We start from the raw sequence: 26,936 nt of genomic DNA on the forward strand, positions 1-26,936 counted from the left end.
TTGTGGTAGGAAACATTTTTGGCTTATAGAGTCTATTATAATTCCCAAGAATGTTTGTCGAGTAGTTGGAAGGAGTCTAGATTTTTCCCAATTTACCAACCATCCTAGCCTTTGCAGGGACGAAACCATATCACACAATCGTTGGTGACATTGTGAAGGGGAACTTCCTACTACTAAAAGATCATCAAGGTACGGAATTATGAGGGTATCTCTTACCCTTATGTATGACATTACTTCCGACATTAACTTAGTGAATACCCTTGGAGCTATTGATAGTCCAAAGGGCATTGCTGTATACTGAAAGTGTCGTATACATCCATTCAACACAACCGCCACGCGGAGATATTGTTGATGTTCTATAAAAATTGGCAGATGGTAATACGCATCTTTTAGATCGAGTACCGTCATAAAGCAATGGGGAGACAACAGTTTTATGGTGGATCGGATAGACTCCATTTTAAAGGTTTGATTCTGTAAGAAGGTGTTCAATTTTTTAAGGTTCAATATGGTTCTGAATGATCCATCTGGCTTTGGGATTAAAAATAGAGGGGAATAGAATCCCTTTTTTTGCTGAAGAAATGGAACTTCCACCAAAACTCCTTTGGCTAGAAGATTCATTACCTCCTGCTCCAAAGCCTCCTGTTGTAACTGGGTTTTTAAAGAAGTCAATAGAAATGAGTCCGGCGGGACTCGGGAGAATTTTAGTTTTAGGCCGAAGGTGATGATACTATTTGCCCAAACATTCGAAGTTATTTTCTGCCATTGATCTGAGAAGGAAGACAATCTACCTCCGACAGGCAGATCTGTTCTAGCGGGGTTTTTCCTCAGTTTTGAAAGGGCGCTTCCCAAAAAAGGCTCCTCTCTGTCTGGTGTCTCTAGTGGCCCAGCGATCTTGGTTCTTGAAATCCTTCCTTTTGTTAAACACGGGCTTTCGGAACGCCCTCCTATAAGATGGAAGGTAATTATTATTATTAGGGAAGCCCTTTTTCCTCTCTCCTGCTTTAGTTAGGATCTCGTCGAGCTTAGTACCAAATAGGTACTCACCCTGACATGGAAGGCCACATAATTTGGATTTTGTCTGGGGATCGCCTTTCCAACCCTTAAGCCACAGGGCCCTACGTGCTGCATTAGTCAGCCCCGCCGACTTGGCCGCCAAACGTATTGAGTCAGCAGATGAGTCTGCCAGGAAGGCTGTAGCACCCCTAATCAAAGGTATTGAGGCTCTCAACTTGTCTCTAGAGAGACCGTTTTTAAGTCCTTCTTCCAAGTCACTTAACCAGACTAACATGGACCTAGCGGTGCATGTAGCCGACACAGCCGGTTTTAGGGCTCCCGCACAAGATTCCCACGCTCTTTTAAGGAGAGAGTCGGCTTTGCGGTCCAGAGGATCTTGTAGTGAACCTGAATCCTCCACAGGTAGCAGGGATTTTTTGGATGTGGAAGCCACTGCTGCGTCTACTTTTGGGGCTTTTGACCAAGTCGAGAATTCCTCATCATTAAAAGGATAACGTCTCTTTGAAGATGGTGGTAATCCCTTCTGCCCCTGGTTTTCCCACTCTTTTTTAATTAAATTTTTAACTGCTGCTATCACCGGAAAGGAGGGTCTTTTCCGTTCGGACAGCCCAGCGAACATTATGTCCTGCTGTGTTTTAGGGGTCTTAGAATCCTCGATGCCCATAGTGTTACAGACGGATTTCACCAGGTTATCTATACTATCGGTGGGGAAGCACGTATCCTGATCCTCATCCGAGGAAACATATTCTCTGGAAATATCCGAATCTGCATTCTCTAATTCGGAAGATTGGTCAGATATGGGTGAAACATATTCTCTTGTCCCCTTAGTACGCGTTTCTTTTCCCGAACTATGCAGGGCTTGTAGTTCTTCTCTAATCAACACTCTAATGTCCTCTGATTTAACCGAGGCCTCCTCCCGTAGGGTGGAATCAATACATGGTTTACAAAGTTTCTTTTTGTAACTATCCGGAAGGGGCTGAAGACATATCGCACACTGTTTGTGTTTCGTTTTTTCAGTACATTTTGCCTAGAGTGTTAGAGGAGAGGGAACAGCAATCAGCTTAATAGGGTAGATGTACACTCACCCCAGTGAAGCGCCTGTGAAGGTACCGGCTGACGAGGAGGAGACTGCAGAGGCTTGCTCTTTTTAGAAGATCCGCTCCAAGCTGCTGCTGCTGGCATGGCTGCGAGGAGTAGTTGCGGTGGCCTCAATAGAAGACATCGCAGGGTCCTGTGCCGAATCCATATTGGACGCCGGAGCGTTACTGCCGGCGTCCTTTTCACATGGGGGCCGCCATCTTCTTCCTGTTGAACCCGGAAGTGCTAACCACTTCCGGGTCGCGGCCATATTCCATGTGCCCGCGCTGTCACCGGCACCAGCGCGGGCGCCGTCTCCTCCATCACCCCGGAAGTTTTTGCTATACTTCCCGGGGAACATACTGGGGCTCCACGCCGTATGAGCGCTTGCCGAGGACGGCACAGCGCTCACCAAACCACAGCGCTAACTCCCCGCAGACGTCCCGGATGAATTCCTGTGAGCCAGCCACTTTCCAGCTCCGGCCTCACGGCGTCTGCCAGCAGAGGGGGGAAGCTGACACCAGGACCCCCGACGCTGCCTCCAGCTCTGGAGCCCTTGCCGTCCTCACAGGTAAACTGCGCAAGCGGCATCCAGGCTAGGCATCCTCTTCTCCGTGGATTTCCCATAGGAACAGGAAACCAAAACTGTGGGAGCGAGGGGGACCGCCCCTTTTATCTCTCCGTAGGGTTTCCTGTTCCTAGGGGCGGATCCCCTCTCTCAGTGGGTGCTGTCGTGGCGAAGAGAAAATTGCAACTGCTCTGCAACTGTATCAGCGCAATCCGACCTCTGACACTCGGCACAAAAGTATTGACAAGAGTGGTTATTTTTGTGATGAAATGCAGAACTGCACCTTTCACAAAAGAATTTCGCTCCTAAGAATCCTTTTATATTTTTTATTCCGTAATAATGATTATCATGATGCAGAATGTATAATATTTTGTCTGTGGGTTCTTTATCCGTGTGAAAATCGCGCCAGTCTCCCTGACTAAAGTATAGAACTTTAATGGTAACGTTCAAATACATCTCAAACGCGCTAATATCGCTAAAGCTCACTAGTTGATTGTCGGGTTGTTTCAATCTTCTGTGCAGCTCCACTACACGTCTCATTAAATCAGCATCAGGCGTGTCGTCTTCAGCCAGTAAGGCGTAGAGAGATGCTGCCAATCACTGATTAGAACCGTAATTGTTAAAATCAAACATTTGATGTTTGACGAATAATTCGAGTGTAAATTATAGATCTCAGTCTTCTACGCTTCACACCTCCCCGTCTATTCCTAATGAAGCTTACTATCAATTTCAAACAGCCACGGGCGAAGCACTCGGCATTTCTTTGTAAGGCGGTGCCCACGGCATTTAGGGAAGCAGTCGCGTCAAAATGTTCTCTACATTTAGAGGTCTACTGTCCCCTTCTAATCTTAATTGTATAAAGTCGCCTGGGTTGATATCCTTCACGATCCTATCCAGTAACGTTTCAATAGAACAGTGTATGATTTCCAAACTTTCTTTAAAGGATCGTGTATGGTCTAAATTCACAAATCTAAAATGGTCGATATACTGATAGGCATTGAGGTTACTCATCTCCCTACGAACGTGAAATAAGTGTTCTAAAAACGACAAATGCTCACCTATGTCCAGTGTATGAGGAGCTGAAAACTGTGACGCCGCTCCTTGTCGGTCTTCGCTCGAGATATCAACGCCGGAGACTGTAGGTGTATCAGACGCTGAATTCTGCGCCGCGTCTAGGAATTGCGAATCTATCGAGGATTTGCGATCTGTCGTCTCAGTAACGTCGGTCGGTGAAACCTGAAGAGTTATAGTGTTCTGTGGGGTGAGCGCTTGCGTAACGTGTGTTGAGTGAATAGCAGAGCGTTTTACCCTATTCTTTTAGCTTTTTTTTGTCTCTTTTACGCACATTTAGCGTTTGCTGTATTTTTATACGTTTTATGACGTGTGGTTTATTGAAAAAGCCTTTACATGTGGGTCAGTGTTTCACACCGCGATCCGTCATACCTAGTCATAATGTATGAGTCCTTGGCAAGTTTTTAACGGCTTCAACAGCCTCAGTGTACAGAGGCTCTATAGCCATTATTTCTGAAATGGCGGCTCTATCCGGGCGCTGTGCGTACAGCGATCCAGCAGATAAGCTAAATGATTATGCGCGTTGATAAGTGTCATGGTATGACTGTATAGGTTGTCAAATATTCTCTTTACGTCTAGGTGCCATTGTTTGTATGCTGATATACTGTCTCGAGTTTTCAGCTTTTTATGTATTATTATTGGTTGTGTTCTGGAGTTACACGGACGTTTCTGAACTTTAGGCTTCTGTGTTGTAGCTGTAGTGTCACAAACCCATAATACATTTGGTTCATTACTCACTGGCCTACCTGAGGGTCTGGCAGCGCATGTTTCAGAATCATGGGATGTCGAGGTTCCTGCATTTAGATTTCCGCTTTTATTGACAGATCTGCTTTTAGGTCTTGAATGAAATTAGTTACTTGTGGCTTTTCGTTCTAAGAGTGGCGGAGGGTTTACTTCTTTACGGTGAGTGGATTGATTCCGCAGACGTCCCAGCGGGGGCCAGTATTCAAATTCTTTTTTCTCAAAAATAGTTCTGAAGGGTTGTCTGCGTGCTGTCTTTCTCGGTGTGTCTGTGTAAGAAAATGGAGAGCTCGTAATTAATAATAATAATCTTTATTTTTTTTTTTTTTTATATAGCGCTAACATATTCCGCAGTGCCTTACAGTTTGCACACATTATCATTGTTGTCCCTGTTGGGGCTCACAATCTAAATTCCCTATCAGTATGTCTTTGGAATGTGGGAGGAAACCGGAGAACCCGGAGGAAACCCACGCAAACACGGAGGGAACATACAAACTCTTTGCAGATGTTGTCCTTGGTGGGGTTTGAACCCAGGACTCCAGCGCTGCAAGGCTGCTGTGCTAACCACTGCGCCACCATGCTGCCCAATTATCTATGACGCATCCTAACAAAATAGGAAAATGAGCGTAAACATTGTTGTCGCAGATTAGTACGGTTTAAAAACTTACACGTCAGGTCGGTAGATCTCAAGAGCGATTGGGTGGGTGATGAATAAGGGGTTGACGGGATTGTATAATTTTCTTCGTTTCTTGTAGCGTTACTGCCTGATGAAGCATTTTCTTTGTCTTCTGTTTCAACGTCTGATCCGGTCAAATCTATGATGGTCTCTGAAATAAATAACCGATAATTTACCACACATCTGCATGCTCTATTGCAGAGCACAGCGCTATTTGTCATTGACATCACCTTCCGTAGATGTTGTCTGTGAATGAATATAGCAGTTGTACTGTACAAGCTTCATCGTCGCTGGTGGTGGACGGCCGGTCATCGTGAGAGCCTGTACAGTCTATGAAACTCTCTGAAATAGATAGACGTCGAATTACAACAAAACTGCATGAAATAATGTAGAGAACAAAGCGTTTTTTGTTACCGGACTTACCATACATAAGGGGATTGTGTATATCAAAGGCACGAGGTGCGAGACCCGAGATGTCTTCCGGAGTATCTTCGGCTAGCGCGGAATAGTCCTGGTACCACTCAGCCATCACTTTAGCGTCTAATTGCTGCAATTCAGTCTATAGTTCCTGTGAGTCTGGGTATTGTGGAGCTTCCACTAACTCTGAATTAACATGACGGCCCCCAAAGACTGTTTCACAATGCATTTCAGACATCAGACACTGTCGCTGCATGGCATTCCTCTTCCATATCGGTGTCTAGGAACCTAGCTTTTAAAATAAAATAAAAGCGTGTTAGGTATCCCCCATCTTATAACTTCATTTTCACGCATTCCCTCTAAAACTTTGCTTACTCAGCTGACTGTCCGTGGGTTGCTCTTCACAAAACTCAACGCTGTGTCTATACCAAGAGGCAGTTTTTGATTACTTTACTTTTTTACCCTACGGTTATTAGCACTGAATTCTTTTTTCTTCAAACAACCGATGTACCTTTATCTCTGTTATAGGTGCAGATTACGATAGACTACAGCACCATCAAACGACCAATGCATATCTATAGACAGAGTCATGAAGTATAAAGAGAAACGTGCTCGGGGAATTTACACCGATGCCCCACAGTTCTTAAACATTCAACATCATGGACCCACGGTTACAACACCCCTTCGCGTGCATTTTAGTGGGCCCTTCTAACTCTAGAAAATCCTATTTTGTCAAACAGATTTTAGCTCACGCGGCAACACATTTATCTCACAAACATGATAATATTGTTTGGTTTTATTCTTGTTGGCAAAAAATGTACGATGAACTGAGTCATTCCTTCCCCAGTATTCGTTTTATCGAAGGTTTGCCGCAGACGTTTGTAGATGAACTATTCCCACCTGACAAGATCAACTTGGTGGTGGTGGATGATCTCATGGAGGCCGCTAGCTGTAATTCAGAACTGGAAAAAGCATTTACTAAGTACTTTCATCATAGAAGCTTGAGCCTATTGTATTTGGTTCAAAATGGTTTTTGTCAGGGGAAAAAGAGTTGAACCATCACCTTGAATACCAAGTACATGGTTCTATTTAATAAACTGTTTGAAGGTTCAGAGGAATCTGCGGCACTAGGTGAAATACTCTTTCCAGGTTGATTTCTTTAAGCGGAGCTGAGCAGACTTCCACACTTCCAAGACATCAGCACGTGGGGGTGGTGCACCGAAGAAAGATAAATCAAGACTTTATGTGTAGCAAACGAAAAAACAGATCAGGCACTCACCCAACGTAGCTGTGATTAATGTCCTTTATTCGCTGAACTCAGCGTTTAGACTTCCATGGAGAGGCGGCAGGAGAATGAACAAAAGAGGGTGCGGGGAAACAGGTGAGGACGACGGCCGTTTCGCACGAATGTGCTTCCACGGGTCCAAGTGCAAACAACACACGTCACTTCCTTTTAAGGGGATGGACAATAACGTGAAAAAAATGTACAAATGTGCTCAAAATAATTAAAAGTACAATTTGCAATAGATAAGCATACAAAGACATATTACGATCGCAACTAAGCGATCAATAGATAATTTATCTAAAAAGTTTATGGCTGCAAGTATATCATGTATTTTTTCTATAAGAACACCGCCATATCAAGCTTGTCATTCAAGCCAATTGGACCCTGAGCGTTGGTGTTTAAAATCCACCTTGCTTCATGTTGAAGTAACATTTTATTCCGGTCACCTCCTTGGGGTGGGGGTTTGACCATTTCCAGACCTGCAAACCGCAGGACTTCGGGATTTGCACCATGTCGGTTTTTTATATGCTCAATTAGTCGCAATGAGCCTTTCCCTGTGGAAATTGATTTGTAATGTTCCCTAAATCTAGTGATCAGGGGGCGGATGGTTTTACCGATATAGAAGAATTGGCATGGACAATAAATTATATATACTACATATTTGCTTCTACATAAAATGAAATCCCGAACCGTGTGTATTGTCGCACCTATACGGAGGGGATTTTGCGTTAGGTGAAAGTGGCAGTAATTACAGTTTCCACATTTGTGGTTTCCCTGCGGCAACGATTTTTCTAACCAATTGAGATTTTCAGGTAGAAGGCGGTTACGGACCAAAAGATCACCAAGATTTTTGGTACGTTTATAAGCGAATTGTGGTTCTAGAGTGGTAATTTTAGAGAGATCTCTATCGCTTTGCAAGACGTGCCAATTTTTTCTTATTGCCGAGTATATTTCTCTGTCCATTTGACTATGAGTAAACGCAAAGGTGAACTTTTGTTGATTTTGTATCCCTTGTTGCGTTTTTTTACGATTTTTTAACAGCGCATTTTGTGACAATTTTTCTACTCTACGTTCAGCATCTATCAATATACTAGCAGGATAGTTTCTTTTTTGGAACCCTGTTTTAAGCTCTGCAATTTGCTCCTTAAAGATTGTATCATTGTTGTTTATCTTTCTATAACGAACCATTTGACTATACGGTATGCTTTTTCTTGTTCTCCACGGGTGTGCACTATTATAATGAAGTAAGTTGTTTGTGGCCGTGGGTTTTTTATGTACCTTAGTCACGAGGTCACCATTGATGACATTGATTTTTACATCTAGAAATTCTAACTGGCTATCGCCATAGGTGGAAGTAAATCGCATATTATCCTTATTTACACGGTTTAGATGTTCTACAAAACCATCAAAAGCATTTTTTGAACCGTCCCAAATAATGAAAATATCATCCGCAAACCTTAAATATAATTTCATATGTTGAAGAAAGGGGTTCGAAATAGATGTAATGTATTCTTCTTCAAAGGCAGCCAGGAACAGGTTCGCAAAAACGCATGCGACAGGCGTGCCCATGGCTGTGCCTGTGCATTGCAAATACCACTTGTCCAGGAATTTAAAGGCGTTATGCGATAAAACAAATTCTAGACTTTCCAAGATAAAAGTGATGAAGTTCATGTCTTTCTCAGTATTAAGTAAAATTTTTTTAATTGCTTCCAGACCATTTTTTTGGGGAATCCGTGTATATAAGTTTACGATGTCTATAGAAGCCAGGGTGAAGCTAGATTGCCAATCAACTGTATTCAGAACTGATAAAAAATCTCCTGAATCTTTCACAAAGGACGGGATTTTTTGTAATAATGGTTTTAATAGCCAATCCAAAAATTGTGAGAGAGGCTCGGTGAGAGATTCTTTCCCCAAGATTATAGGGCGTCCTGGAGGATGTGTAGCACTCTTGTGAATCTTGGGAATACTGTACCAGTGTGGAGTTTTAGGATATTCAGGCAGCAACTTTTCTGCTCTGGCCTTTGATACAGTGCCCTGTATTACAAATTTATTCAATAATGCACGTAATTTTTCTCTAAATTTTGTCGTGGGGTTATTATCTAATGGTACATAAGTTGTTTTGTCATTAAGCTGGGACAAAGCCTCCATAACATAATAGTTTTTATCCAATATAATGATGTTGCCCCCTTTATCCGCTTTTCTGATAACCACGTCTTTCCATTGTTGCATTTCCTGCAACGCTTTTTCCTCATTCTGCGTCAGATTTTTATGAGGCGTACGATACACGAGTGCTTCCACATCCTTCAGGACTAAATCATGAAATAAATCTATAGAATTCCCCGGGGAGATGGCTGGCATATACTTGGACTGGACTCCTCCTCTAAAGGGTTCAGGTGTTACTTCAAACACATCTTTCTCTCTGGCAATTTCGACATCGCCAGCTTCATTACATAGATTTGCCAATAATGCTGTATCATCTATTTCACTGTTATCGGTGGGTGGAAAAGCCATGAAACCTAAATTTCCTATGGTGGCCGGGTGCTCTGTTGTTAATTCGCGTCTCGTCTGTGTTTTCGTTTTATTGCTAGCAAAGTGTTTATGCAGATGAATTTTTCTTATACTTTTAAACAGGTCTATTTTAAAGTTGGTCAAATTGAATTGTTCGGGTATACAGAAGTTTAAGCCTAAAGATAAAACTCGCTCCTGCTCTGCTGATAACACTTTATTGGACAGGTTAATTACTCGAAGTTGGTCGTCAGTTCTGTTCACTTCCTCCACGACACTTGCTTGCGTTTCTTTTGTTTTGCGATGTCTCCGGCCCCCTCGTCTGGTTTTCTTCCTAAAGGGATTTCAGTAGATTGTGATGTGGTGGCCGTATTACGCTCTTCTCCCTGTTCTTCCACTCCGCTAGAGTCTGAATCCGTAATCCATCCGTCTTTCATTGATTTTTTCTTATTAAAACTTCTACTAGGGCGATGAACAAAAGAAAAAAGAAAAATTCTTGCGGGATAAAAATGATTTTGTATCAGGGCAGGTCTTCTCCTGGAACAAGCACAGGAGAGGATTTTCATTTAGGAATCGCCCTAGTAGAAGTTTTAATAAGAAAAAATCAATGAAAGACGGATGGATTACGGATTCAGACTCTAGCGGAGTGGAAGAACAGGGAGAAGAGCGTAATACGGCCACCACATCACAATCTACTGAAATCCCTTTAGGAAGAAAACCAGACGAGGGGGCCGGAGACATCGCAAAACAAAAGAAACGCAAGCAAGTGTCGTGGAGGAAGTGAACAGAACTGACGACCAACTTCGAGTAATTAACCTGTCCAATAAAGTGTTATCAGCAGAGCAGGAGCGAGTTTTATCTTTAGGCTTAAACTTCTGTATACCCGAACAATTCAATTTGACCAACTTTAAAATAGACCTGTTTAAAAGTATAAGAAAAATTCATCTGCATAAACACTTTGCTAGCAATAAAACGAAAACACAGACGAGACGCGAATTAACAACAGAGCACCCGGCCACCATAGGAAATTTAGGTTTCATGGCTTTTCCACCCACCGATAACAGTGAAATAGATGATACAGCATTATTGGCAAATCTATGTAATGAAGCTGGCGATGTCGAAATTGCCAGAGAGAAAGATGTGTTTGAAGTAACACCTGAACCCTTTAGAGGAGGAGTCCAGTCCAAGTATATGCCAGCCATCTCCCCGGGGAATTCTATAGATTTATTTCATGATTTAGTCCTGAAGGATGTGGAAGCACTCGTGTATCGTACGCCTCATAAAAATCTGACGCAGAATGAGGAAAAAGCGTTGCAGGAAATGCAACAATGGAAAGACGTGGTTATCAGAAAAGCGGATAAAGGGGGCAACATCATTATATTGGATAAAAACTATTATGTTATGGAGGCTTTGTCCCAGCTTAATGACAAAACAACTTATGTACCATTAGATAATAACCCCACGACAAAATTTAGAGAAAAATTACGTGCATTATTGAATAAATTTGTAATACAGGGCACTGTATCAAAGGCCAGAGCAGAAAAGTTGCTGCCTGAATATCCTAAAACTCCACACTGGTACAGTATTCCCAAGATTCACAAGAGTGCTACACATCCTCCAGGACGCCCTATAATCTCGGGGAAAGAATCTCTCACCGAGCCTCTCTCACAATTTTTGGATTGGCTATTAAAACCATTATTACAAAAAATCCCGTCCTTTGTGAAAGATTCAGGAGATTTTTTATCAGTTCTGAATACAGTTGATTGGCAATCTAGCTTCACCCTGGCTTCTATAGACATCGTAAACTTATATACACGGATTCCCCAAAAAAATGGTCTGGAAGCAATTAAAAAAATTTTACTTAATACTGAGAAAGACATGAACTTCATCACTTTTATCTTGGAAAGTCTAGAATTTGTTTTATCGCATAACGCCTTTAAATTCCTGGACAAGTGGTATTTGCAATGCACAGGCACAGCCATGGGCACGCCTGTCGCATGCGTTTTTGCGAACCTGTTCCTGGCTGCCTTTGAAGAAGAATACATTACATCTATTTCGAACCCCTTTCTTCAACATATGAAATTATATTTAAGGTTTGCGGATGATATTTTCATTATTTGGGACGGTTCAAAAAATGCTTTTGATGGTTTTGTAGAACATCTAAACCGTGTAAATAAGGATAATATGCGATTTACTTCCACCTATGGCGATAGCCAGTTAGAATTTCTAGATGTAAAAATCAATGTCATCAATGGTGACCTCGTGACTAAGGTACATAAAAAACCCACGGCCACAAACAACTTACTTCATTATAATAGTGCACACCCGTGGAGAACAAGAAAAAGCATACCGTATAGTCAAATGGTTCGTTATAGAAAGATAAACAACAATGATACAATCTTTAAGGAGCAAATTGCAGAGCTTAAAACAGGGTTCCTAAAAAGAAACTATCCTGCTAGTATATTGATAGATGCTGAACGTAGAGTAGAAAAATTGTCACAAAATGCGCTGTTAAAAAATCGTAAAAAAACGCAACAAGGGATACAAAATCAACAAAAGTTCACCTTTGCGTTTACTCATAGTCAAATGGACAGAGAAATATACTCGGCAATAAGAAAAAATTGGCACGTCTTGCAAAGCGATAGAGATCTCTCTAAAATTACCACTCTAGAACCACAATTCGCTTATAAACGTACCAAAAATCTTGGTGATCTTTTGGTCCGTAACCGCCTTCTACCTGAAAATCTCAATTGGTTAGAAAAATCGTTGCCGCAGGGAAACCACAAATGTGGAAACTGTAATTACTGCCACTTTCACCTAACGCAAAATCCCCTCCGTATAGGTGCGACAATACACACGGTTCGGGATTTCATTTTATGTAGAAGCAAATATGTAGTATATATAATTTATTGTCCATGCCAATTCTTCTATATCGGTAAAACCATCCGCCCCCTGATCACTAGATTTAGGGAACATTACAAATCAATTTCCACAGGGAAAGGCTCATTGCGGCTAATTGAGCATATAAAAAACCGACATGGTGCAAATCCCGAAGTCCTGCGGTTTGCAGGTCTGGAAATGGTCAAACCCCCACCCCAAGGAGGTGACCGGAATAAAATGTTACTTCAACATGAAGCAAGGTGGATTTTAAACACCAACGCTCAGGGTCCAATTGGCTTGAATGACAAGCTTGATATGGCGGTGTTCTTATAGAAAAAATACATGATATACTTGCAGCCATAAACTTTTTAGATAAATTATCTATTGATCGCTTAGTTGCGATCGTAATATGTCTTTGTATGCTTATCTATTGCAAATTGTACTTTTAATTATTTTGAGCACATTTGTACATTTTTTTCACGTTATTGTCCATCCCCTTAAAAGGAAGTGACATGTGTGTTGTTTGCACTTGGACCCGTGGAAGCACATTCGTGCGAAACGGCCGTCGTCCTCACCTGTTTCCCCGCACCCTCTTTTGTTCATTCTCCTGCCGCCTATCCATGGAAGTCTAAACGCTGAGTTCAGCGAATAAAGGACATTAATCACAGCTACGTTGGGTGAGTGCCTGATCTGTTTTTTCGGTTCTATTTAATAACCCCCACGATAAAATATATTGTTATGCTAGCCAGACAGATGTATCCGAGGAACTAGTGTTTCTTCTTAGAAGCTTTCGAAGATGCCACGCGAGAACCTTACGGATTCTTGCTCATAGATTTGAGAGGTGATACGACAGAGGAATATCGTTTAAGAACAGGTTTGTTTCCACCAGCTGTACCTGCAGCGTACGTTCAAAAAGAAAAACTCGTTCTAAAAAGTAAATTTTTACGCTGCGGTGATTATTCATCCCCGTAACCTTCATTCTGTCAACATGTCAGAGTGAGGCGCAACTGGGGTCTCTTGAAAAAGCTGGTGAAAGCAACTGCGTCGGAGAGGAAGTTTATTCAGAGATTTCATCACTGCCATCGCGGAAATAGCTCTCAATATTCTGAAAGGCCGGCTTCCTCTCAAACAGCGCCAAAGAAAAATATTACAGAAATTGCATAGAGTTATAAGAAATCTGAGTGACAAAAAAGTGTCCAATCAGAGAAAACAATATCTACTGAATCAGCCTGGAGGTTTCATAGGACCAGTTTAACCCCTTTCTGACCTCGGACGGGATAGTACGTCCGAGGTCAGAAGCCCCGCTTTGATGCGGACTCCGGCGGTGAGCCCGCATCAAAGCCGGGAAATGTCAGCTGCTTTGAACAGCTGACATGTGCCCATAATAGGCGCGGGCAGAATCGCGATCTGCCAGCACCTATTAACTAGTTAAATGCCACTGTCAAACGCAGACAGCGGCATTTAACCGGCGCTTCCGGCCGGGCGGCCGGAAATGAGCGTATCGCGGACCCCCGTCACATGATCGGAGGTCGGCGATGCTTCTACATTGTAACCATAGAGATCCTTGAGACCTCTATGGTTACTGATTCACGGTAGCTGTGAGCGCCACCCTGTGGTCTGCGCTCACAGCACAACTGCATTTCTGCTACATAGCAGCGAACATCAGGTCGCTGCTATGTAGCAGTGCCGATCGTGTTGTGCCAGCTTCTAGCCTCCCATGGAGGCTATTGAAGCATGGCAAAAGTAAAAAAATAAACAAAAATAAAATAAATGTGAAAAAAATAAAAAAAATATAAAAGTTTGAATCACCCCCCTTTCGCCCCAATCAAATTAAATCAATAAAAAAAAAAAAATCAAACCTACACATATTTGGTATCGCCGCGTTCAGAATTGCCTGATCTATCAATAAAAAAAAAGCATTAACCTGATCGCTAAACGGCGTAGCGAGAAAAAAATTTGAAACTCCAGAATTACTTTTTTTGGTCGCAGCGACATTGTATTAAAATGCAATAACAGGCTATCAAAAGAACGTATCTGCACCGAAATGGTATCATTAAAAACGCCAGCTCAGCACGCAAAAAATAAGCCCTCAATTGACCCCAGATCATGAAAAATGGAGATGCTACGAGTATTGGAAAATGGCGCAATTTTTTTTTTTTTAGCAAAGTTTGGAATTTTTTTTCACCACTTAGATAAAAAATAACCTAGTCATCTTAGGTGTCTATGAACTCGTAGTGACCTGGAGAATCATAATGCCAGGTCAGTTTTAGCATTTAGTGAACCTAGCAAATAAGCCAAACAAAAAACAAGTGTGGGACTGCACTTTTTTTGGCAATTTCACCGCACTTGGAATTTTTTTCCCGTTTTCTAGTACACGACATGGTAAAACCAATGATGTCGTTCAAAAGTACAACTCGTTCCGCAAAAAATAAGCCCTCACATGGCCAAATTGACGGAAAAATAAAAAAGTTATGGCTCTGGGAAGGAGGGGAATGAAAAACGAACATGGAAAAACGGAAAATCACAAGGTCATGAAGGGGTTAATAACCGGTAGATGATGGAACGTGTGGAGAAAATGTACTTGGTTCCAGCGCATGAGATTAAGACTAAAAAAGGGCGGCATGTCGACGCCTACTGAAGTTGTACGACCCTGCAAAGGTTAATGATGAAATTGGCGACATTCTACGACGTACTGATTTGCCTGATGATATAAAGATTAAAAGGTACACCGAAATACTACAAAAAAGTTTGCAGCATGCTAACCACGAAGTTTCTGAACTTACACGTTTAAATCTTGTGTTTCCTCCTGACGGTGAACAATCATCATCACGAGCGGCTGAAATAGAGATACGGACCTCTGCCCCCGAGCTTGTAGAACACATCAGCCCCCGTTTCCAAAAAAATGCCGCTATATTACTCAGAAGCTTCTTGTAACACAAAGATATTGCTACATGGACTGAGAAAGATGAATGTGTCTACAAAGGTTCCGTCGTTCCCGGCACCCATTTGTTGGACCTTGTACAGAGCATTCTGCAAACTCACGGACTAACCAAAAAGAACGTTCCACATGGATGGGACGTTTTTATGAGGGCTATGGCCGAATTAAACATACCTTCATACGCAATCGGTCAGCATAAGACCAGAGCAGCTCTGAACGAATTAAAAATGGTGTTGAGCACGCCATCAAACCCCTTCAAAAAATATCACAAGTACTCAATACCTCAACTCCAGACACTAGAGGGCGTTTGCTGCCGAAAGAGAATCTCGCTCATTGTCGCCAGGCGCATGGTTAACTTTGTAAATATTAGCTTTGAAATTAATGTATTGTAACCTATAGACTTGTTTGTGTAACATTGTATTTTTAGATCTATTTACACCTTTTTCATTTCTTGATTTGTGTATAACTCTACGTGAACCTACACTAAATGCATTTTATTTATTTTTAAACAATGCGGTGTGGTACGCTTTGCTTTTTATTATGTCATTATTATGAACACTACAGACTGCCTTCTCTCACAAAACATGTCTTGACAGGTTTTCTTACACACACTGGAGGGGTTTAGACCAGAAGTGGGGTGGACTTAAGTGTCAGAAAGTCCACCTATCAAGGACTGACACATTAGCCAACAAGATGGGTAGAGAATGGGCTGAACAGGGCTGCTTCAGGGGCAGGGTCGGAGCTGACGTAACAGGTATTGACATACAAAGGGGCAGAGAGTGGGCAGTGAAGGGGAGGGGTTTAGACCAGAAGTGGGGTGGGATTAGTCTCGGGGTCAAAAAGGGGTGGGGCACCTGTCAAAAACCGGAAGTGGGCGTTTTGACGAAAGGTGGGTGCTCTTACTACTAAAGTATAATACACCCGAAGCTCTTCCCCCCTCTATTTCAAGGGGTTTATCAGGGGACAGGGTATAAGATTAGTTGCCTAAAGTGATCATAACATGGCTTTGGTTCCACTGGAAAATATCAGTGTCACTTGATAGTGTGGACATATATAAAAATGCGCTCCATGCAGATGACCTTGTCTCTGTCTCTCTTTGTAAGTGAAACTTTCTTCTGTAACCAGAAATTCCCTCTTATGGTGGACAGACAGGCCAAACCTGTCATCGGTGTCCCATGGTTGGCCCCGGTAAGGCTGGTTTCACATTTGCGGTTGTGTCCGCAGCGTTTGTACCGTATGTATCTGCATGCGATTTGTATTCCTATATTTAACATTAGGGACGCATGCGTTTTTGCTTTTTCGCGTTTTGCCGCGTTTGACGACGCATGCGTCGTTTTATCGTTTGTGGCTTGGCGCGGAAATGCAACATGTAGTAATTTTTAGAGGCGTCAATTTGCCCCCTAGAAACGCATGCGGTCGATTGCGACAAAAAAACGCATTGCTGTCTATATGAACGCATGCGTTTACAAGCACATGCGTTTGGTTGCATTCATGAACGCATGCGTTCCACAAGAGAAAAACATGTCTAGACACTGATAAGCCACCCCCCACATACAAGGTGATAAAGGGAGGGAGTGGACAGTTGCAGGTCACTTCTCAGCAGACAGCCAAGCAGAGCAGACAGACCACAGCACCTTGGAGAAAACAAGCCTCTGAACAATGTGAGTATATCCTAGCCAATGCCTTTATTTTCTATTTTCTTTCTCTACATGTCCTAATTTCTGCCATTTCTTTCTTTCTACATGCATCAGAATGTCTTCTTCGGATTCTTCCCATGAGGAGTTTCTTCCTGGGCCGTCTGAAGTCGAGCATGTCAGTGAGGTGAGTACTTGCCTCGTCAGATTGGTAAGTATTCACTGTCACATCTACACATGTGACAATTTGAATTTTTCTTTTTTTTTAGAGCTCTTCTTCTACTGCGGCAGAGACAGGGCAGGAGCAGCGGAGTCAAGGTCCGTTGGAAAGACGGCAGCGGGTACGTATACAAGGCTGACTTATCTTGAATCTTCCTTTCTTTCCATTCGTATTTCTTAACTTTTTTCTTCTGGAATCCTTTTGTATGTTGACTTTCCTATTCATGCCATTTCTCAGCATCTTTTTTCTTTCTTTTCCAACGGGAAGATGATCTTATTGAGAATGACCTCCTCATCTCGCTGGTCCAGGAGCGAGTCCCGTTGTGGGACACCCGGGATCCACTGCACTCAAACAACGTCACGATCCGGCGCTTATGGAATGAGGTGGCTAAAGAGATGTGGGATGGCTGGGACAACGCCCCGACACGGGTCCGAAATGCATTTGGTAAGTATTGCACTGCAGTGTGAAGCAGCAGAGACCTTGGCCGTGCTCACTCGACTGTGTGTGATGAATGAAACTCTCAGGAGTTTCTGTCATCACACACAGTTGTGTGAGCACGGCCAAAAGTCCTTTTTCTGACCACAATTTTTTTTTAAACAGTGGCCAAAGTCAAAACACGTTGGCGTTCAATGAAGGACCGCTTCAACAAGGACCTGCGTCAAGAGAGCCGTGTTCCCAGTGGTTCAGGAGCAAGGATCAGAAGATACAAATACCATCGAGTTCTGGCATTTTTAAGACCGGTCCTTGCCCAGAGAACGTAAGTATCACGTGCATTAGGTTGTATTGTATTGCCATAATATGTATTTTTATATTCCACAGGATTTTGCATCTGGTTAATATTTGGTATTAATTTTCTTTTTCCTTTTTTCACAGCACATACAGCACTACTGTTGGCCCAGGTTCTGGAGCGGTTCTTCATCCGTCAGCCACGGACCCGTCCCAGCCATCCAGCAGCGCAGCAGCAAGTGGGCCTTCCACACTAACTGGAGACCAGGGAGCTGGTCCATCAGGTCTTCCCCTTTCGCAGTCCTCTTCCACTGCCCCTTTTCTTTGCGCTCCTCCCGGCAGCGGCAGAGGGCTTCGGACAGGTCACTCATGCGCGAGTTTTTGCACTTGAGCTCGGTTTTACACGAAGCAATCAAGGCTTTGGGTGACCGAATGGATGTTTCACATAGCCTCTTGAATGCACATATCCAGGAGGTCAGCAAAAGCCTTGACCAAGTGAAAGCCGACCTCCAGAGGCCAGCACATCATTTTTTTTAACCAAATTGAGCAGGGCATGTCGGAACACCTTACTCCTGATCTCCAGCTGAGTGTCATGCAGACCTGCAATGCTGCTTATGTGCAGGCTATGCAGCAGTCGGAATTTCCAGCAGTGTCGGCATATCCACCTGTGCCTTCACTGTCACGATTGACCTCAATGCCGACCTCTGCTGCATACCACTGCACGGCCAACTCAATTCCTTCCACAGCCGGAGACCACTACAGCACCACCACCATGCCGAGTGCAATTGGACATCCCACCACCACCACCATGACAACCGCTGCTCCTGCTTGGACCTCCTCCACTGACACCACGAGGCAGCAGGAACCTGGCATGGCCTTCCGTACCGCCACCACCACGATGCAGCAGGACCCTGGCATGGCCTCCAGTACCGCCACCACCACGATGCAGCAGGACCCTGGCATGGCCTTACGTACCGCCACCACCACGAGACAGCAGGACCCTGGCATGCCCTTCCGTACCGCCACCACCACGATGCAGCAGGACCCTGGCATGCCCTTCCGTACCGCCACCACCACGATGCAGCAGGACCCTGGCATGGCCTTCCGTACCTCCACCACCACGAGACAGCAGTACCCTGGCATGGCCTTCCGCTCTTCAAGCGGTATAGACTCTGGCATGGCTGCACGCTCTACGAGCACTATGGACTCTGGCATGGCTGCACGCTCTACGAGCACTATGGACTCTGGCATGGCTGCACGCTCTACGAGCACTATGGACTCTGGCATGGCTGCACGCTCTACGAGCACTAAGGACTCTGGCATGGTTGCACGATCTACGAACACAATGGACTCAGTGCAGCCGGACCCTGAAAGGTCACCCACCACCACGCCATATGAGCCCACCAAGACCTCCCACAACTAGGCAAACAAAAAAAAACACACAAAAAAAGAGGACTCTTAGCATTCCTCCCGATTCACCTCCCAATGTGTCTGTAATGTTAGGTTTGTCTCACCCTTGCAGTGCGTCTCAAGCCTCTCATGTGTCAAGCCCCATCCCCGAACTACCAGACCCCAGTAGTTTCATTGCCCCTTCTCCTGCCACCTCTGCATCGTCCATGGTTAGCCAGGCCTCAGTGCTTCACACTCCAAATTTACATCACTCTACCCCAAGCCGGTGCAGTTAAATAAAGTTTTTTGGTTGTAAAAAAATAAATACAATTTGATTTGCCCAAATTAGGTTTGGTTTATTGTATCTATCGCCGCCGGCAACACACACCGTGCGCCAAATAAGAAACTTCGCCACACACTTACTTTTTGGGCCATATCTCCAGTAGTTATATATAAAAAAAGACTGCAGCTTTGTGTGTCTTTAGTATACAGATATGAGGTGGGCCCAAAAATATTAGATGTATTATGTCCATAATCTCTTCTTTCTGCTTAGTCTGTGACTAGAACACATGAGCTGCGCGCACGGTGAACAAGCCTGTAGAGACATGTTCACACCACCAAGAGACTTGAGAACACAAAAAAGCACAGTAAAACCAAAAACACTCTGTTGCAAAAAAATCACAGTAGACAGCAAGTGCTGTCTCTTTAGTCTGTGACTAGTGTGGCAGTCTGAAGAGAAAATGGTGGAAATGCAGTGCAGACCTCTACTGAACAGGTCAGGTGTCAAAAAACTCATTAGTTGGGACACCTGACCTGGTGAGTAGAGAACTGCCTTGTATAACTACCATTTTCTCTTATTTGTACATAATCTATTACACACAAATTGAAGGGACGATGGTGGTCACACACGGCATATCTATGCTCACCTGCACAGGTGTTAGAAGTAGTGAATTTATGAAGCTTATATGTGCATCACGAATTCATTATTTCTGACACCTGACTTGATGAGTATAGATCTCTTTAGTGTGACAGTCATTGTCTCTTCAGTCTGTGTCCAATGGATAAAGCAGAACAGAATCAGGATGCAATGACGTCAACAAGCTTAAATAAAGCAACATGGCTGCCATAACACTAGCAGTATGTGGCCAGTGTTTTATATCAGTATTTGTAAGCCAAAACAAGGAGTGGAACAATTAGAGGTAAATTCTGATATTAATATAATAACTATCACCTATGCCTCTATCACCCACTCCTGGTTTTGGATTATAAATACTGATATTAACCCCTTCCCGACCCATGACGCCACGTAGGCGTCATGAAAACCCGTGCCAATCCGACCCATGACGCCTATGTGGCGTCATGGAATGATCGCGTCCCTGCAGATCGGGTGAAGGGGTTAACTCCTATTTTACCCGATCTGCAGGGAGAGGGGGAGTGGTACTTCAGCCCAGGGGGGGTGGCTTCACCCCCCGTGGCTACGATCGCTCTGATTGGCTGTTGAAAGTGAAACTGCCAATCAGAGCGATTTGTAATATTTCACCTAAAAAACTGGTGAAATATTACAATCCAGCCATGGCCGATGCTGCAATATCATCGGCCATGGCTGGAAATACTGAAGTGCCCCCCCCAACGCCCACCGATCGCCCCCCCCGTCCTCCGTTATGGGGTCCGGTCCCCTCCGTCCGCCTGCCGGCTCCCCCGTCCTCCTGTCCGCTCCCTCCTTGCTCAGACCCACCCCCCCTGTGCTCCGTTCCCCCCCCGTGCTCCGATCCACCCCCCCATCACCCCTTCATACTTACCGATCCTCCCGGTGTCCGGCCGTCTCCTCGCTGGGCGCCGCCATCTTGGAAAATGGCGGGCGCATGCTCAGTGCGCCCGCCGAATCTGCCAGTCGGCAGATTCCTTACAGGTACATTTTGATCGCTGTGGTAGGTTCTATCACGGCGATCAAAATAAAAAAAAAATAAATAACCCCCCCCCTTTATCACCCCCATAGGGACAATAATAAAATAAAGAATTTTTTTTTTTTTTCCACTAGGGTTAGGGTTAGAATTAGGGTTAGAACTAGGGGTAGGGTTAGGGGTAGGGTTAGGGTTACGGGTAGGGTTAGGGGTAGGGTTATGGCATGTGCACACAGAGCGGATCGGCCGCAGATCCGCCGCGGATCGGCAGCGGATCGGCAGCGGATCCGCAGCGGATTGGCCGCGGATCCGCAGCGGATTGGCCGCGGATCCGCAGCGGATTGGCCGCTGCGAATTCGAAGCAGTTTTCCATCAGGTTTACAGTACCATGTACACCTAAGGAAAACCAAATCCGCTGTGCCCATGGTGCGGAAAATTCCGTGCAGAAACGCTGTGTTGTATTTTCCGCAGCATGTCAATTCTTTGTGCGGATTCCGCAGCGTTTTACACCTGTTCCTCAATAGGAATCCGCAGGTGAAATCCGCACAAAAAAACACTGGAAATCTGCTGTAAATCCGCAGGTAAAACGCAGTGCCTTTTACCTGCAGATTTTTCAAAAATCGTGCGGAAAAATCTCACACGAATCCGCAACGTGGGCACATAGCCTTAGGGTTAGGGTTGGAATTAGAGTTAGGGTTGGAATTAGGGCTAGGGTTTGAAATAGGGTTAAGATTAGGCTTGTGGTTAGGGTTACGGATAGGGTTAGGGGTGTGTTGGGGTTACAGTTGTGGTTAGGGTTGGGATTAGGGCTACGGTTGGGATTAGGGTTGGAATTAGGGTTACGGGTGTGTTGCGGTTAGGGTTGTGGTTAGGGGTGTGTTGTGGTTAGGGTTGTGATTAGGGTTATGGCTACAGTTGGGATTAGGATTAGGGGTGTGTTGGGGTTAGTGTTGAAGTTAGAATTGAGGGGTTTCCACTGTTTAGGCACATCAGGGGTCTCCAAACGCAACATGGCGCCACCATTGATTCCAGCCAATCTTGCATTCAAAAAGTCAAATGGTGCTCCCTCCCTTCCAAGCCCCGACGTGCGCCCAAACAGTGGTTTACCCCCACATTTGGGGTACCAGCGTACTCAGGACAAACTGGGCAACAACTGTTGGGGTCCAATTTCTCCTGTTACCCTTGCAAAAATAAAAAATTACTTGCTAAAACATAATTTGAGGAAAGAACAATTATTTTTTATTTTCACGGCTCTGCGTTATAAACTTCTGTGAAGCACTTGGGGGTTGAAAGTGCTCACCACACATCTAGATAAGTTCCTTCGGGGGTCTAGTTTCCAAAATGGGGTCACTTGTGGGGTGTTTCTACTGTTTAGGCACATCAGGGGCTCTGCAAATGCAATGTGACGCCCGCAGACCATTCCATCAAAGTCTGCATTTCAAATGTCACTACTTCCCTTCCGAGCCCTGACGTGCGCCCAAACAGTGGTTTACCCCCACATATGGGGTATCAGCATACTCACAACAAACTGGGCAACAAATATTGGGGTCCAAATTCTCCTGTTACCCTTGTGAAAATAAAAAATTGCTTGCTAAAACATCTTTTTTGAGGAAAGAAAAATGATTTTTTATTTTCACGGCTCTGCGTTGTAATCTTCTGTGAAGCACTTGGGGGTTGAACGTGCTCACCACACATCTAGATAAGTTCCTTGGGGGGTCTAGTTTCCAAAATGGAGTCAATTGTGGGGAGTTCCTACTGTTTAGGCACATCAGGGGCTCTGCAAACGCAACCTGATGCCCGCAGAGCATTCCATCAAAGTCTGCATTTCAAAACGTCACTACTTCCCTTCCGAACCCCGACGTGTGCCAAAACAGTGGTTTACCCCCACATATGGGGTATCAGCGTACTCAGCAGAAACTGGACAACAACTTTTGGGGTCCAATTTCTCCTGTTACTCTTGCAAAAATAAAAAAATTCTGGGCTAAAAAATATTTTTGAGGAAAGGAAACACATTTTTTATTTTCACGGCTCTGCGTTATAAACTTCTGTGAAGCACTTGGGGGTTCAAAGTGCTCACCACACATCTAGATTAGTTCCTTGGGAGGTCTAGTTTCCAAAATGGGGTCACTTGTGCGGGAGCTCCAATGTTTAGGCACACAGGGGCTCTCCAAACGCGACATGGTGTCCGCTAATGATTGGAGCTAATTTTCCATTCAAAAAGCCAAATGGCGTGCCTTCCCTTCCGAGCCCTGCCGTGCGCCCAAACAGTGGTTTACCCCCACATATGGGGTATCACCGTACTCAGGACAAACTGGACAACAAAATTTGGGGTCCAATTTCTCCTATTACCCTTGGGAAAATAAAAAATTCTGGGCTAAAAATCATTTTTGAGGAAAGAAAAATTATTTTTTTATTTTCACGGCTCTGCGTTATAAACTTCTGTGAAGCACCTGGGGGTTATAAGTGCTCACTATGCATCTAGATTAGTTCCTTGGGGGGTCTAGTTTCCAAAATGGGGTCACTTGTAGGGGAGCTCCAATGTTTAGGCACACAGGGGCTCTCCAAACGCGACATGGTGTCCGCTAACGATTAGAGCTAATTTTCCATTCAAAAAGTCAAATGGCACGCCTCCCCTTCCGAGCCTTGCCGTGCACCCAAAAAGTGGTTTACCCCCACATATGAGGTATCGGCATACTCAGGAGAAATTGCCCAACAAATTTTAGGATCCATTTTATCCTGTTGCCCATGTGAAAATGAAAGAATTGAGGCTAAAAGAAATTTTGTGTGAAAAAAAAGTACTTTTTCATTTTTGCGGATCAATTTGTGAAGCACCTGGGGGTTTAAAGTGCTCACTATGCCTCTAGATGAGTTCCTTGGGGGGTCTAGTTTCCAAAATGGGGTCACTTGTGGAGGAGCTCCAATGTTTAGGCACACAGGGGCTTTCCAAACGCGACATGGTGTCCGCTAACGATGGAGATAATTTTTCATTCAAAAAGTCAAATGGCGCTCCTTCCCTTCCGAGCCTTACCATGTGCCCAAACAGTGGTTTACCCCCACATGTGAGGTATTGGTGTACTCAGGAGAAATTGCCCAACAAAATTTAGGATCCATTTTATCCTGTTGCCCATGTGAAAATGAAAAAATTGAGACTAAAATAATTTTTTTGTGAAAAAAAAGTACTTTTTCATTTTTACGGATCAATTTGTGAAGCACCTGGGGGTTTAAAGTGCTCACTATGCTTCTAGATAAGTTCCTTGGGGGGTCTAGTTTCCAAAATGGGGTCACTTGTGGGGGAGCTCCAATGTTTAGGCACACGGGGGCTCTCCAAACGTGACATGGTGTCCGCTAAAGATTGGAGCCAATTTTTCATTCAAAAAGTCAAATGGCGCTCCTTCCCTTCCGAGCCCTGCCGTGCGCCCAAACAGTGGTTTACCCCCACATATGAGGTATCAGCGTACTCAGGACAAATTGGACAACAACGTCCGTGGTCCAGTTTCTCCTTTTACCGCTGGGAAAATAAAAAAATTGTTGCTAAAAGATCATTTTTGTGACTAAAAAGTTAAATGTTCATTTTTTACTTCCATGTTGCTTCTGCTGCTGTGAAACACCTGAAGGGTTAATAAACTTCTTGAATGTGGTTTTGAGCACCTTGAGGGGTGCAGTTTTTAGAATGGTGTCACTTTTGGGTATTTTCAGCCATATAGAACCCTCAAAATGACTTCAAATGTGAGGTGGTCCCTAAAAAAAATGGTTTTGTAAATTTTGTTGTAAAAATGAGAAATCACTGGTCAAATTTTAACCCTTATAACTTCCTAGCAAAAAAAAAAATTGTTTCCAAAATTGTGCTGATGTAAAGTAGACATGTGGGAAACGTTATTTATTAACTATTTTGTGTCACATAACTCTCTGGTTTAACAGAATAAAAATTCAAAATGTGAAAATTGCGAAATTTTCAAATTTTTTGCCAAATTTCCGTTTTTTTCACAAATAAACTCAGAAATTATCGACCTAAATTTACCACTAACATGAAGCCCAATATGTCACGAAAAAACAATCTCAGAATCGCTAGGATCCGTTGAAGCGTTCCTGAGTTATTACCTCATAAAGGGACACTGGTCAGAATTGCAAAAAACGGCAAGGTCATTAAGGCCAAAATAGGCTGGGTCATGAAGGGGTTAAATACAGACCAAATACTGCTAGTTTTAGGACAGCCTTGGTTTGTAGAGGAAATACATAGGAGACACAGTCAACACAACCAAAAATAAAGTTTATTAATGAGAAATATTATTATCATTGCAGAAAATTACTGGTACAGATCGAATTACAACAGGACATTTACACAACATTGTCCTGCCATGACACACGTCCAATATCTGAATAAAAAAAAGCAGCAAATTGGTCCCGCATGTGACCAACTGCTGCAGTTGACCGCAGCGGGTGATGCTGGAAATCGGGCAGTGGGTGTGCAACTGGTTCATCCAGTTCAATGTTGGGTTGCTCCTTAGCCATTATATAATTGTGTAGAACCACACAGGCTTTGACCACCTCGTCGACTGTTTCCACTTTTAGATTTACGGCTGATGCAAGAATTCGCCATTTAGAGACCATAATGCCAAAGGTACACTCTACTGTTCTTCGGGCCCTGGTCAGTCTGTAGTTAAAGATCCTTCTAGTGTGGTTCAAGTCCCGACTGGAATAGGGCTTCAGTAGGTTTTCACACATCTGAAAGGCCTCATCCCCAACCATAATAAATGGCATCAGTGGACCTTGAGTGTTGGGGAGAGGTTGTGGCGGTGGAAAATTGAAATTTTTGCCATACACACGGCGGCCCATATCCGAGTTCTTGAAAGTCTGGGAATCGTTGCCACGGCCAAAAGCTCCAATGTCCACGGCGATGAAGCAACAGTTCGCATCGGCTATTGCCATTAGCACAACAGAAAAATATTTTTTGTAGTTGAAATACTATAATATATATAATAATATAATATAATAATATATAATATATATATTGATAATGCGGATGTGCTTTCCATCCACCACTCCTAAACAGTTTGGGAAATCACACACACTCCAGAATTTTTCCGCAATTTCAAGCCACATGTCCAAGGTGGGTAGGGGTATAAACTCATCCCGGATTACATTCCACAAAGCCCGACAGGTATCCGCAACTATTCCGGACAGGGTGGATATTCCAAGCCGGTATTGGAAGTGGAGGGATGATAAACTCTCTCCGGTTGCCAGAAATCTGTAAGAAAAAGAAACCCCCCAAAAATTACAAACTATTCTATTTATGGTGCGGTTAAGCTAAAGAAAGGAAAATACCCAAAACATACATGTCAGAAAACACAAAATTTGGACTGTCATTGGTTTAGATTTGGAACGTACCTTAATGTAACCAGCAGACGTTCCTCCGGTGGAATCGCTCTACGGAGCTGGGTGTCCTGTCTCCGTATGGCTCCGTGGACACGAGCAAGCAAATCCCGGAACGAGTCTTGCGACATCCTTGTATATTCATGGAATTTCTCTGGGTTGGCATTAAGCTCGGCATACAGCGTGTGATAGGCTTCACGGCTCTCACGTAGTTCGATAATGGGGAGTCTCAAAAAACGCCTACGTTGTCTCCTTATCCATCTTTCGCGATTTCTGTCTTGCTCCCAAGCAAACGCACAGACAAGAAACAGCTTGATGCTTAAATCCAGGTTGAAATAAAAGCTCTCCATGCGAAGATCCATTATGACACAGCATACAGGAGCAAAATCTGAACATTTCAGCTGTTCAAGGGTCTGTATATAGAGATTCCATAATGCACGCCCTCTGTAGTCCCATTGGTGGTGTCTGGTTGTCTAGATTTTTCTCTTGTGAAATTTCACATCATGCGCACCAAAAACGCAAAC

The 26,936-nt window shown here is 43.8% G+C and overlaps 1 long non-coding RNA gene across 1 annotated transcript; it reads left to right on the forward strand.

Annotated features, from left to right (window-relative positions):
- Positions 1 to 16,642: 16,642 nt before the first annotated feature.
- On the forward strand, positions 16,643 to 17,275 carry LOC143773545 (uncharacterized). The gene is made up of 3 exons (XR_013215224.1): positions 16,643 to 16,833; positions 16,924 to 16,993; positions 17,076 to 17,275. It is a non-coding gene; the product is annotated as an uncharacterized LOC143773545 (long non-coding RNA).
- Positions 17,276 to 26,936: the final 9,661 nt, after the last annotated feature.

The sequence above is a fragment of the Ranitomeya variabilis genome, chromosome 5, assembly GCF_051348905.1.
Source record: "Ranitomeya variabilis isolate aRanVar5 chromosome 5, aRanVar5.hap1, whole genome shotgun sequence".
Taxonomy (NCBI): domain Eukaryota; kingdom Metazoa; phylum Chordata; class Amphibia; order Anura; family Dendrobatidae; genus Ranitomeya; species Ranitomeya variabilis.